The sequence below is a fragment of the Coccinella septempunctata genome, chromosome 1, assembly GCF_907165205.1.
Source record: "Coccinella septempunctata chromosome 1, icCocSept1.1, whole genome shotgun sequence".
In the NCBI taxonomy this organism is placed as follows: domain Eukaryota; kingdom Metazoa; phylum Arthropoda; class Insecta; order Coleoptera; family Coccinellidae; genus Coccinella; species Coccinella septempunctata.
Window position 1 is genome coordinate 43,820,264 of NC_058189.1, and position 12,151 is coordinate 43,832,414.

Sequence of the window (12,151 nt, forward strand, 5' to 3'; positions counted from 1 at the left end):
ATGATTTCAACTACTGTAAGCTTCCATTTGATCGAATTAGGTGTTTAGATTTTGCAAGTTCTATGGATGTCCATAGGACTACTTTGTGCTATTAGGGTGGTTTGATCTGTCATATTGGGCACAAATGGCGAATCTGAACAATTCATGCTTGACTCCTGGGATTTTTTACCAAAAAATCACATTGAAGTGGCATTCTAAAAATAGTTTCGGGTCTAATCTAACTTCAAAAACAAAAATTTCTCCACAGAAAATCCTCAAAACCACTACTGGAAGTCGACCGAAATGGAGGAACTTGATTACATTGCTATATTTCGGTCGACTTTTAATAGTGTTTTTGAGGATTTTTTTAGAAATTTTTGAATTTTTTTAAGTTAGATTAGACAGCTAACTGTATTCAGAATGCAGCTTCAACGTGATTTTTTGATCATTTCAAAAATTTAGGCCATATTTGTGAAATAATGAATCAGACCCTGACATTTTTTCTGAGGAGTCAAGCATGAATTCTTCTGATTCGGCATTTGTGTCGAATATGAAGGTAGCATCAAAGTTATAATTTTAGCCGTTAACCGTTATTTGGCGGTGATTCAGAATGTCACCCAGATCGAAAAATTGGATTTGGCATCTGTAATGTCCCAATGAATATAAAGGAAAGAACCCTACTACCCCATACTATATAAGGTTGACCCCTTTTTTATGACAGGCAGTTTTAACAATTTGTGAGAAAGAAATATACCTAACAGAAGCTAAAACGATCCATTAAATTTTATATTTTTGAGGAAAGAATTTTTTCGTTTCAATACCTAATCTCTATTTTTCCCATTGAAATTCGAAAGAAATGAGGGAAATTTTATCATTCAACAAAAAGGTGAAGAAGTTTGGCAGGATTTAAAGGTTGGTTACGGATAGGCATTGTTATGACAGTGTAATCCAATCATCAACACAAAAAGTGTTTGCCACTATTTATATTGGCACCTGGCACCCAAACCAATCGAAAACTAATAAATAATAAATGATTCGTTTATAACAGAAAAAATTAAATGAATGCATTACTGGGTTCTTTTGTCGATTGAACAACATCCATCAAAATAGAATTACTGAAGCTGAAAGTATATAGATTTCATAAGATAGGAAATGGAAAATCAGGCATATTGAGAATTTTTCATTTATTTCGAAGGAACACATTCAAACCGTTGTATTCAGAGATGATAAATTAATAATGAATTGATTCACCTATAAACACTTGCGTGAAAATTTTAATAACTAACATAAAATGACTGTTGAAATTCTAAAAACACCCAAAATGACATTATTTCTTTCCCTTCAATATTCAACATGAAGGGAAAAACGAAAAATTTCCTTGAAGATTATGTCTGGTTTTATCTGAATAGATATATTCTGAACAAAAACACGATACTAACTTACATCGAAAGGATAAAGTATAAGGATTTGTAAGGCAGCTATTTATAAATGAAAATAATTTGTTTCAGGATTAAAGTACCAAAATATAGGGTCTTTTCGATCTTTGACAGTTAATAGCTGTGAGCGTTCTTCTCTGAAATAAAAATAAATAAATAATGCTTTATAGTTTCCAATTGAAATATACGATATGTTGATTTTATCTCTTTCTAGAATCTACGTTGTGCTTAAAATGAAAATAGAGTCTATGTAGGTACATAAGACTTGGTACAGGTTTACGGAAGTTTTTTCTATGTAAAATAACTGATAATAACTATGTCATAACTCATAATCGATTATTACTAGGTCGTATTATGCAGATACAGCTTTTTGACTTAGCAAGCCAGTATTATGAGACATAGGCATAGACCTACATGTAATATTTTTCATTTCTTGAAATTCACCATCTTTGAATTTGTTACACAAAGATGACGTTATAGTGAGCGCCATGTGAAGAACATCCATAGAAATGCCAACTTTAATGGCCTCCATTAGGTAGACGTCACTTTTGCGTCAATGACGTCCACCATCATAAAATCACCAATTGAGTACGTCGTTATGACCAGCTTGCTACTTCGGAACTTTCTTCAGGAAATGCACATCAACAACTTTATTTTACCGGTATATCATTAACAACAAGTTTCATAATTCATTTTAGTTTCTTTAATTTTCAAAATACTTTAAGTTTCTAGTTTTACTAAAACTGAAAGAAGCTTAATTCATCATAAAAATGGCTGTAGTCATAATATATTTGAGGATCTGATGATCAGTAGGTAAAGTGCGTTCAGGATTTCAATCTTGATGCTTTTGTTGTACATACCTATATTCCTTTATAATATATCTTCGCAGCAGTAAGTAATCTGTACCTATACCGTTTACCTTTTCAAACCTTATCTGAACTAACGTTATTCAAAACTAATACCTAATACCGAATTTCTATCCATTCCTCCAACAAACCCTGAAAAAGTAGTAAATGAAGCACCCTGAAGTTACTAGGTAGGTACTTCTTCTATGGCGACAAAAGAAAGGTTCAATACCTATTGCTAAGTTGCTTATTATAATGTTTGATAATATTCAGTTGCGTATTTCACTATGCGAAATTTTTCGTATTATGTTTTCATAGGCTGAGAAAATCTGAAATATTTTTATGTTTTTGTCACGTTGTCATTTTACAAAAAATACTCTAACAACATGGTTTTCACATACCTAATAAATTATCATATTTTTGATTCGCCATCATATTGACTTTGATCGACTTCTTCGATATTCCGAATCTTTCCTTGAGCTTTCTTCTAACAATTTCTCTAATGAAGCGATGATTTTGAATTTATAATAAAAAACATTCTATCAAATATATGCTTGAAATCTGACAATTTCGAGATACTCAAAAACCGAAATATGCTGTACCTACTTATTGTTGAATAATATATATTATACCTGGAAGACCCTTCAAGATTTATGACATTGATACAGGCTACAGAGGAAGGCGGGAAGATCAAATGAAATCTGACGGTCAAGCCGAAACTCGTTGACAGCTGACAGGTGTGATTCATCCATAAATTACTTTGGGAGGAGCAGGAGATACTGTTGGACATTCTGTTCTTAAATTTTGAGTTCCCCTCCCTAATTTTCCAGGTACAGAATCTACTGATAAATTTCGAGTTGCTGTGCATTTTAGGCAGTTAGTGCTGTGCATCAGAAGAGTAGGTATAAAGGTATATTAGTTCACCATGAATAATCTTATAAAAAATAATGTGAAATCTATACAGATTGCGAAAAAAGGTGTAACACCTCTAAAACCCGCCAAAGAAAAGAAAAAGCCAAAAGTGAAAGAGATTGAGAAAGAAGAGTTGGTGAAAATAAATCCTGTTGATCTGATGATGGCCCTTCATTTACTTAGCATTGTGGTATATGTGCCCGAAGAATGAGTAAGTACATGAATTGAATATAAGTGGCATTGTTATTAAACCCCTATAATATTGAACTAAAAAAAATTCAACTTAAAACTATAAAAATAACATATTCTGACGGATGACGTAAATCATCCAAATGAATTAGAGCCCTCATAATATTCGAGTAAAATATCATATGTTATCCAAGATTTCTAGGATATACATCAGCATTAATTTCCACACATTTAAAACAATAATATATTCCTGAATGTGCTAAAAATTCATTTGAAATATGATCGAGACTAATAATCTCATAGATCTAACTTTTTGTAGATTTATCTTTTCTGGACCATACTGTCTATTATAGTCGAGTCTGCAAATTGATTGCCGAGGCTAGCAAGCTTGCAGGGCAATAGTTTTTTGCCGAGATGCATCTATTGAATTTTTTGCCTACCGCACATACTTTTATGAAAATAACTAACATCTCTTTGCTGACCTCAGTTGCGTCGCCGTAGTTGCCAATTCCCTCAGCTCTGGAGTGGTGTTACTAATGTCCGTGTCCATATAGCATATATATTCACAGTATGTTCTTAATTCACCAGGAAAATATAGCGGATTTTGTAAAGAATTGATTTGACAACAGCAAATAACAGTTATTATCACAGGAACTCATGTTTTTATCAAACAGTGACAAAAAGTCGATTTTTAGTTCGGAAATGATTACGTGAAATGTCATTTTTTGTTGAGGTCGAGGAAAAAAGTTTTCGATACGGGATCCAAAAATTTTGGGATACAAGAAGTCTCTCTACAGCCTCTGACAGCGATTGCGAAATTGTAGAAAACGTCCTGCTTCCCCTGCAATAAGCTGATTGGTTTGAATTCGATGATTCTCAGTGATTCCCAATGAATTGTTCTGAAATTTCTTTGAACGTAAAAAATTCCGAGTTCTATATGGCCTTTTCTGGTTTTTGCGGTCCTAGAAAGAAAATTTATTTTAAGTGTACCTTGTTGCTGCTTTCTGTCGATAAAAACGTCTTTTCCACCGAAAAATTTCATTTCTGGAATTCCCAGTAAAACTTTCATCTTAGATTACATAATTATAAAATAGATAATAGTTTTAGTAATTATTTTGTTTTTTCCAGGTTTCCATCCGATTGAGAAAGATGTGCTTATGTTTCGTCAAGATTCATCTTGAGGAAACCAGAGGAAAACCGGAATCATTAACTTACAGCTGGTTTCACAAAACTGCGATTTCCAAAATGAAGTTTCTGAAACTTTTACAATCCTGAATATATTGAAGAGGTAGCTACTGATAATCATTCGATGGAGTATAATTGGATGCAAAAATGACATTCGAAATGCTCATGACTGAATTATCGATTGTAAACAAATCTATATTGGTCTGTAAATCAAGCGTTGATCCTATATGTCAAGCTTTTTGAAACCAGGTGTTGGAATCGAAAGATCAAGTACAAGGAACTAGGACAGATTCGAAATGATGATCCTTGCATTGAAATTAGTGTAGCTGTAGATACTAATAAAACTAAGATGCTCTTGAAAAACTAGAAGGATTTTGTTCATCAGAAATAAGCTCTATTCTTCAGTCTCAAATATGTGAATGTATCATGATATAGTCAGCCAATAAATACTCACGTCCGGTTTCATAATCAAATTTAAAGTCACTTTAAGCTTAAAGTTTCCTTTACTGTTATTTTTAGTAGGGTTAAAGGAAGCTTGAAGTTAAAGCGGCTTTAGGTTTGATTATGAAACCGGCCGTTATACAGATTCGGCAAAATTGTTCAAAGGTAGCAAATAAGTGACTGTCACAAAGACTTGGTTCATCTTAGCAATGAAATGACGTCAGGAGTCATAAGTACAACATAGCTGCCAGACTGTCAAAATAATCTCAGATTTTACTGCTGACCTTAGTTGTGACGAATTTTTATGTGGTTTGGAAATTTTGATGAAAGATTGATAAAAATGAACTCTGTATAAATGATGAAAAACATGTTACTTCAATTACTTCCTCTCTAAATGGGTTCACTAGCTTACTCCTTACTGAATGACCATAATGAAAGAAGGTATAATAAGAGATCAGTTTGCAACACTCATTGAACTATAAAAAAAACCTAAGAAGTCCTTAAGAGTTCAAGGCGCAGCCCTCTGAAAAAATATTAACCGGGATTTTGGCCCTCCTTTGTGGACTGTACGATGAAAAACTGCAAATATGAATGTTCGGTTGGCATCTGTTGGTTGACTCCGTTGATTTGTTACTTTGGTTTGCCAGAAAGTGTTGTTTCTCTTTGCAATGTTTTGATGAAACCTTCTTCTACGGTTAATAGGTTTCAGTGGGCTTCTATATATTATAATGATCAACAATTTACAAATACTGAGAGACTGTTGAACTTAAAAGAAATTTCATTGATAAACTGACTGACTAAAGTCCAAATCCTAACTGTAAGAATTTTTACGTCAAAAGGCTAAACTTGATCGACTTATAATACCATTTCAATTTTGTTTTGTTATAATTTTAACTGAGTTCGATAAACCTTATTACTACTAAAACATAGAACTTTCATTGAGTTTTATAAACACATGAAAATGTGCAGATTATGGAAAATAAAAACACTCATTTTTTGTGATAAAAGATGCAAATGGAAATTCACAAGCAATTGGAGTTCTTCTATACTACTTCAAAATACCAACGTGTCATCAGCAAATCTGATATAACTGATTAATATACCATTTACTTTGATCCTGATTTTCATTTCTTGTAAAGCCAGCCTGAATATGTCACCGGAGTAGATGTTGAATAATGTAGGTGAGAGGACGCAGACCTTCCGTACATCCTTCTGAATCACTATATCGTCAGTGTATTCCTCTCGAATCCTGATCTTCGCTGTTTGCCTCCAGTAGAGGTTAGAAATTATTCTGATATACTTTCCATCTATTCCAGTTTTCCTGAGTATGCTCATCAATTTATCATGTTTAATTCGGTCGAAGGCTTTTGAGTAATCAAGTAAACACATGTGGGTACACATCGTGGTCCACATCTCTGCACCAGCACCTGAAGTGCGAAGGTGGCTTCTCTTGTACCAAAACCACTTCTGAAACCATAGATACTGTGTTTCGCCTGCTTCTGGTTCGTATTTACTGTATGTATGTGCGACGATGCCCGATTTTCAAAAATACCTTCGTTACATGATTTATGAGACTAATTAGTCTATAGTCATCTACGAGGATATATTGGAAAATTCTTAGCCTACTATTAGAACCAAACAAAATTTCAATGTCAAAATATTTTATTACTCAACATATTCTCCTCTTAATTGGATACATTTATTACAGAGAACCTGCAACGTCTCTAGACTTTTCAAAAAAATGTTTCTTCTTGCTCTACAAACCAGATCTCCACAGTTTTTATTACCTTCTCGTTGGAAGAAAATTTACGACCTTTTTTAAACTTTTTTTCAGTTGAGGAAAAAGATGATAGTCGGATGGAGCCAAATCTGGTGAATAAGGGAGGTGTTCTAGTAATTTAAACCCTCAATCGCGAATTTTTTGCATGGCAACAAGAGATTTGTGTGCAGGGGCGTTGTCCTGCAAAAATAAACATGAGTAATGTCGAATAGTAATCTCCGGTTATTGTTCTACCCTTATTCCAAAAATCAATCATGATTACTCCATGGCAATCCCAAAAAACTGAAGCAAAAACTTTTCCAGCAGATTTTTCGACACGAAACTTAGGTCTTGGAGAACCAGAGTGTCGCCATTCCATCGATTGTTGTTTTGTTTCTGGATCGTAGAAAGGTACCCAAGTCTTATCCATAGTAACAATTCGGTTTAAGAAGACTACATCATTTTAAAATGGAGCACAGATCGAACGCGATGCTTCTACCCTTGCACGCTTTTGGTCGACATTCAAACATTCGGGGATCCATTTTGCAGCAATTTCTTCTCATGTCCAAATGGACGTGAACTATATGATGAACGCGTTCGTATGAAATATTCAGTGCTTCAGATATCCGTTTTAGCGCAATTCGACGGTCTGATAAAATCATGCCATGAACTGCATCGATATTTTCGGGGACTGACACAGAAACTGGCCTTCCCGATCGGTCATCATCTTCAATGCAAAATTTACCTCTTTTGAAGCTTGCAGTCCAATTTGTCACGGTCGCATACGAAGGGCATTGATCACCTAGGGTATTAAGCATATCTTCGTAAATCAGCTTACCTCTTAACCCTTTTAAATACAGGTACTTATTGATGGTTCGATACACCAATTTTTAGATTTTCACAATTTCGGTGGACATTTTCTTTCTATCAATTTATTGGGTACCTAACGCTGGTTTACTTTTTTGACCTCAAACTTCACACTGACAATTCTAAGGAGTTATTGTTCGTTGCTATGGTAACGCAATATTTTTTTATGCATGGAACTGGCCTAGGCTAACAAGATATCAATATATCCTCTCAATTAGTCTATAGTCATCACAAGTTTTTTCAGATTTTTTAGAACTTGGTACGAATGTTGACCGCAGCATATTTGGTGATGGCTCTTTGACCTCCTCCCTAGTTATGCAGGGACCGGTGTCATCTATTTGTGCCATAGTTCCATTCATATTAAGTGGATCTTCCTGAAACATTTGCTCGACGTAAGATTTTCATATTCTTAGTTCTTCCTCACTTTCTGTTACCAGATGTCCATTTGAATCTGTTAATTTACCATTTGCAGAGGTATGCGTCCGTCCAGTCATTTTCCTTATCTTCTTGTGTATATTAAAATGGTCATGCTGCCCTGTAGTTGTTCTATATCCTTATATCTTTCATTCATCCATTCTTCTTTTGCGACTCTAATTGTCTGCTTTATCATTCTGTGTATCACTCGGTATTTGACCTGATCTCTGTTGTTAACTTGTCTTCGCTGTTCCATGAGATCAAGAATATCATCCGTCATCCATCCCTTCCTTTTGTCATTGTTTCTTCCTAAACGTTTTTCCGCTGTTTCGGCAATGATGTGTTGTGCCAAACTCCATTTTTCTAAGGGGTCAGTTACACCTTCAATCTTCTCAAGTCTTAGTTGAAGCGACTGCCCGACTTCCTGTCTTAAATTCGGCTGTTGAAGTATTTTCATGTCGAGCTTTTTACTTTTCTTCGAATGGTTGATCAATCTCACGCTCAGTTGGCATATTACAGGATTGTGGTCAGAAGCAGTGTCAGCTCCGGTTTTAGCTAATTTGACTGAATTTCTGAATCTCCTATCAATTGTAAAATAATCTTTTGGATTTCGTACCATGTTTTCTTTTGTCTGTAGGTGATCTCTATGTATAAATTCTTCTCGGTGGCAATCGAAAGAAGTGTTGCAAACAATCAGTTTTATTTCCCTGCAAAACTCAACAAGTCGGTCACCTCACTGATTTCTATCTCCAAGATCATAATCTCCGACAATATCCTTCTCTCTTCCTTTGCCAATCTTAGCATTGAAGTCCCCGTTCATCATGGTTATTTCATTGCTTCTGGTGTATTTTATAAGTTGGTTTAGCAGTTCGTAGTCCTCAACGATATCGTCATCTTGGTCAGCAGTCGATGCATAGGTATACCTATGGGGAAGAGTTCAACTGTATCAGTGCCTTGCGATCAGAACATGGCACAAACCGTCTAACGTATGGTTTCAGCTTCTTGAAATTATTATACCTACTCCATTGATGTGGATCGGTATTACCAGAGTAAAAGATTATGTAATCATGTATGGTATTTTCGGCATTCTTTGGTCATCTTGTTTCGCTCACTCCCATGATATCGACATTGTGCCTAATCATCTCTTTGATGGTGTTATGGACTTTTCCGCTCTCATACAGACTTTTGACGTTCCAAGGGCTTACTCTCCAAGGTTGACATTTTAAGCTTATTTCCACTGCAGGGATTTCGCTGGATGACGACCTATCCTATTAATTGTACATATTATATTATATAGAGATATAATCAAGTGGTTTCTTCTTGATTCCACTGCCGTTGAACACGATTTTCGTAGTTCCTCCGCCTTCAGTGTTGATTTCTCAACTCCAGGATAATAGAGTGTATACCGCATTAAAATGTCGGTCTCCGTTTACGTTAGCCGCCGAAGCGTTTCTAGCTCCTAGCTCTTAAAAAAAATGTTTTTATTTAACAAGTAGGCAGACGACTCCGAACTTGACTGTTTTCTTGTTCGCCTCAATTCTTTAAATCCAAGAATATCTCTCATCACTATGGAGTTGGATGTTTGCCTCTTCTTTACCTCATGTTGATGTTGCAGAATAGGAATATGACCTTTTTAATTCACAGGAAACCTACTACCTACTACTCTGTTATCCCCTTTTCTTCCTGTCCCCCCTTACATGGGCTTTTCTCGGTTCCCCTGTCCTAGCAAAATTTCAAGTGCGAACGTGATATCTTTTTTCAATTAGCTTTTAATACATAACGGCTTTCCACATCAGAACATTTACAAAATTTTTAATAAGGTTTCCTTATGGAAAGGACTTGATATGATAAGTCATATCAAGTCCCTGACTATGTAATAACTCACCCCCTGTCTTGATCACTGGAGGAGCGGCTTTCCACTGGACAAGAGGTGATTATTTTTGAGATGTGGAAACACAAAGAATTGATTGTCTTCTAGAAGAAAAAAATGTGGATTTGGCCTGTCGCGTGAAGGACAGTTTTTGATGTTATATTCTATATTTTTCTGGAGAGAAAGTATAAATGGTGAAATTTAACAATTTAATCTATTGAAAAATATAAGAACTCCTTTACATACACTCAATTGGTCGATGACGAGCGACTTAAATTTTTGATTTTTTAAAACACATGCAAGGAGTGCAAAACACTAGGAGATATTTTTCATCAACATCTTGAGTTAAATTTTATTTCCCATGCTTAGCTCTTAGCTCACAACAATACAAAATAATAATAATAAATGAATTTGTAAGATATTTCAGGACACTGAAATCACGATCTTTTCTAAATCCCGAACGAGAAGAAAGAAAACAATACTAAATTAATGATGGTTGGCGGAGAACTTTTAAGAACAACAGACTTTCCACGCACAAATTGGCGGATTCTTTTAATCACTACACTACTCAACCGAATTTCCCTTACTCTTTCTGCAGCACACGATTAGCATGCACTCATAAATTCATAGAAACCTTGAATCGATTTTTAACCGCTTTAAACCCCAAATCTAAAGAAAACGAACACCAATAATTTATCGTTATCTCCGCCCAAAAATCGACCCGCCCAAAGTGCTGTATTCCTATTCCAACAAGTTCATTTGCAATAACTACCCTAGAAGAAGTTCCCACAAAACTATAAGTCTACTGTCGGCGTTAGGAAAAGTAGTAGAAAGAATTATAGCCACGAGGCTAAATGAGGAAACCGAAAATCTGAAACTAATACCACCAGAGCAGTTCGGATTCAGAAGAGAGCATTCAACAGAGCAACAATTATTAAGGCTCACAGAATACATAACAGAGGGATTCCACAATAAACAAGCTACAGGTCTTGTTTTACTAGACGTCGCCAGAGCATTCGACAGAGTATGGCATGAAGGATTAATATACAAGATGAGATGTGCTGGATATTCGATCAAAATATGCAAGTTGATTCGGAATTATCTCAAAAATAGAAGATTTTACGTGAAAGTGGAAGGAGAATGCTCCACAACAAGAGATTTAGAGGCTGGAGTACCCCAAGGGTCAGTACTTGGGCCACTTCTGTACAACATATACATTCACGATATTCCGAAGAATCCAAGAACCATGCTAACGTTATATGCTGACGACACAGGCATAGCAACTCGACACCGCAACCCAGAAGTAATAGAACGAGTTCTACAAGAAACGATTGACGAAACAAATGACAGGTGCATAAAGTGGAAAATCAAACTCAATGGACAAAAAAGCCAAGCAATATTACTACAGAAGAGAAGACTGCGAACCACAACGAATCTAGAAGTTGACGGCGAAGAAATCGAGTGGAAAAATGAAGCCAAATATTTAGGAATAACGCTTGACAAAGGACTTACTTGGAAAAGTCATATCAAACAAGCAATCGACATAACGAAAGCAGCGATGAATAGACTCTACCCTCTAATAGGAAGAAGAAGCCACATGTCGAAAGAGACAAAATTGAAGATAATCAAAGCCGTTGCCAGGCCTCAACTGACTTATGGATCAGTTGCCTGGGGTTTCGCGGCAAAGAGCCACATCAAAAGAATTCAGGCCACTGAAAACAAGCTGCTACGATGTGCAATAGATGCACCTTGGTTTGTCAGGAATATACAGATTTATAGGGAATGGGAAATCATAACGGAATGCATGAACAGAAAAGCAGTGAAATTATTCGAAACAGCGAAAAACCATCCGAATCAAGAACTCAGGAGACTAGTGGACTACGACCCAGAGGAAGACAAAAGGAGAATGCGAATTTACCGAAGGAGACCAAGAGATCAATTGAGAAGAGGTTAAAATAAGAATAAGGATAAACACATAAATCCCAGCATGATAGTGTGCGAGAAGAAAACCGACTAAGAGATGAACGGTTTATAGGCAAATGCCCGGAACCAATATTCAAGAAGCAGTTAAGGGTTTTTAGTGGGTCTCGACCTCAGGAGAGTGAGAATCCCCACACTTGTTCCCCCTCAGGAGAGGGTGGTTCGTCTGACTTGCAGATTTTCCCCCCGCTACAACAAAAAAAAATACCTACCCTCTACCCTATAGAAGATAGACAACACTAGAGCTAAGGATAGAACACCATCTAGTCTTTTG

General features: G+C 35.8%; 1 long non-coding RNA gene across 1 annotated transcript; it reads left to right on the top strand.

The window, feature by feature from the left end:
• Positions 1 to 2,962: 2,962 nt before the first annotated feature.
• On the top strand, positions 2,963 to 4,827 carry LOC123322824. The gene is made up of 3 exons (XR_006539222.1): positions 2,963 to 3,162; positions 3,225 to 3,383; positions 4,490 to 4,827. It is a non-coding gene; the product is annotated as an uncharacterized LOC123322824 (long non-coding RNA).
• Positions 4,828 to 12,151: the final 7,324 nt, after the last annotated feature.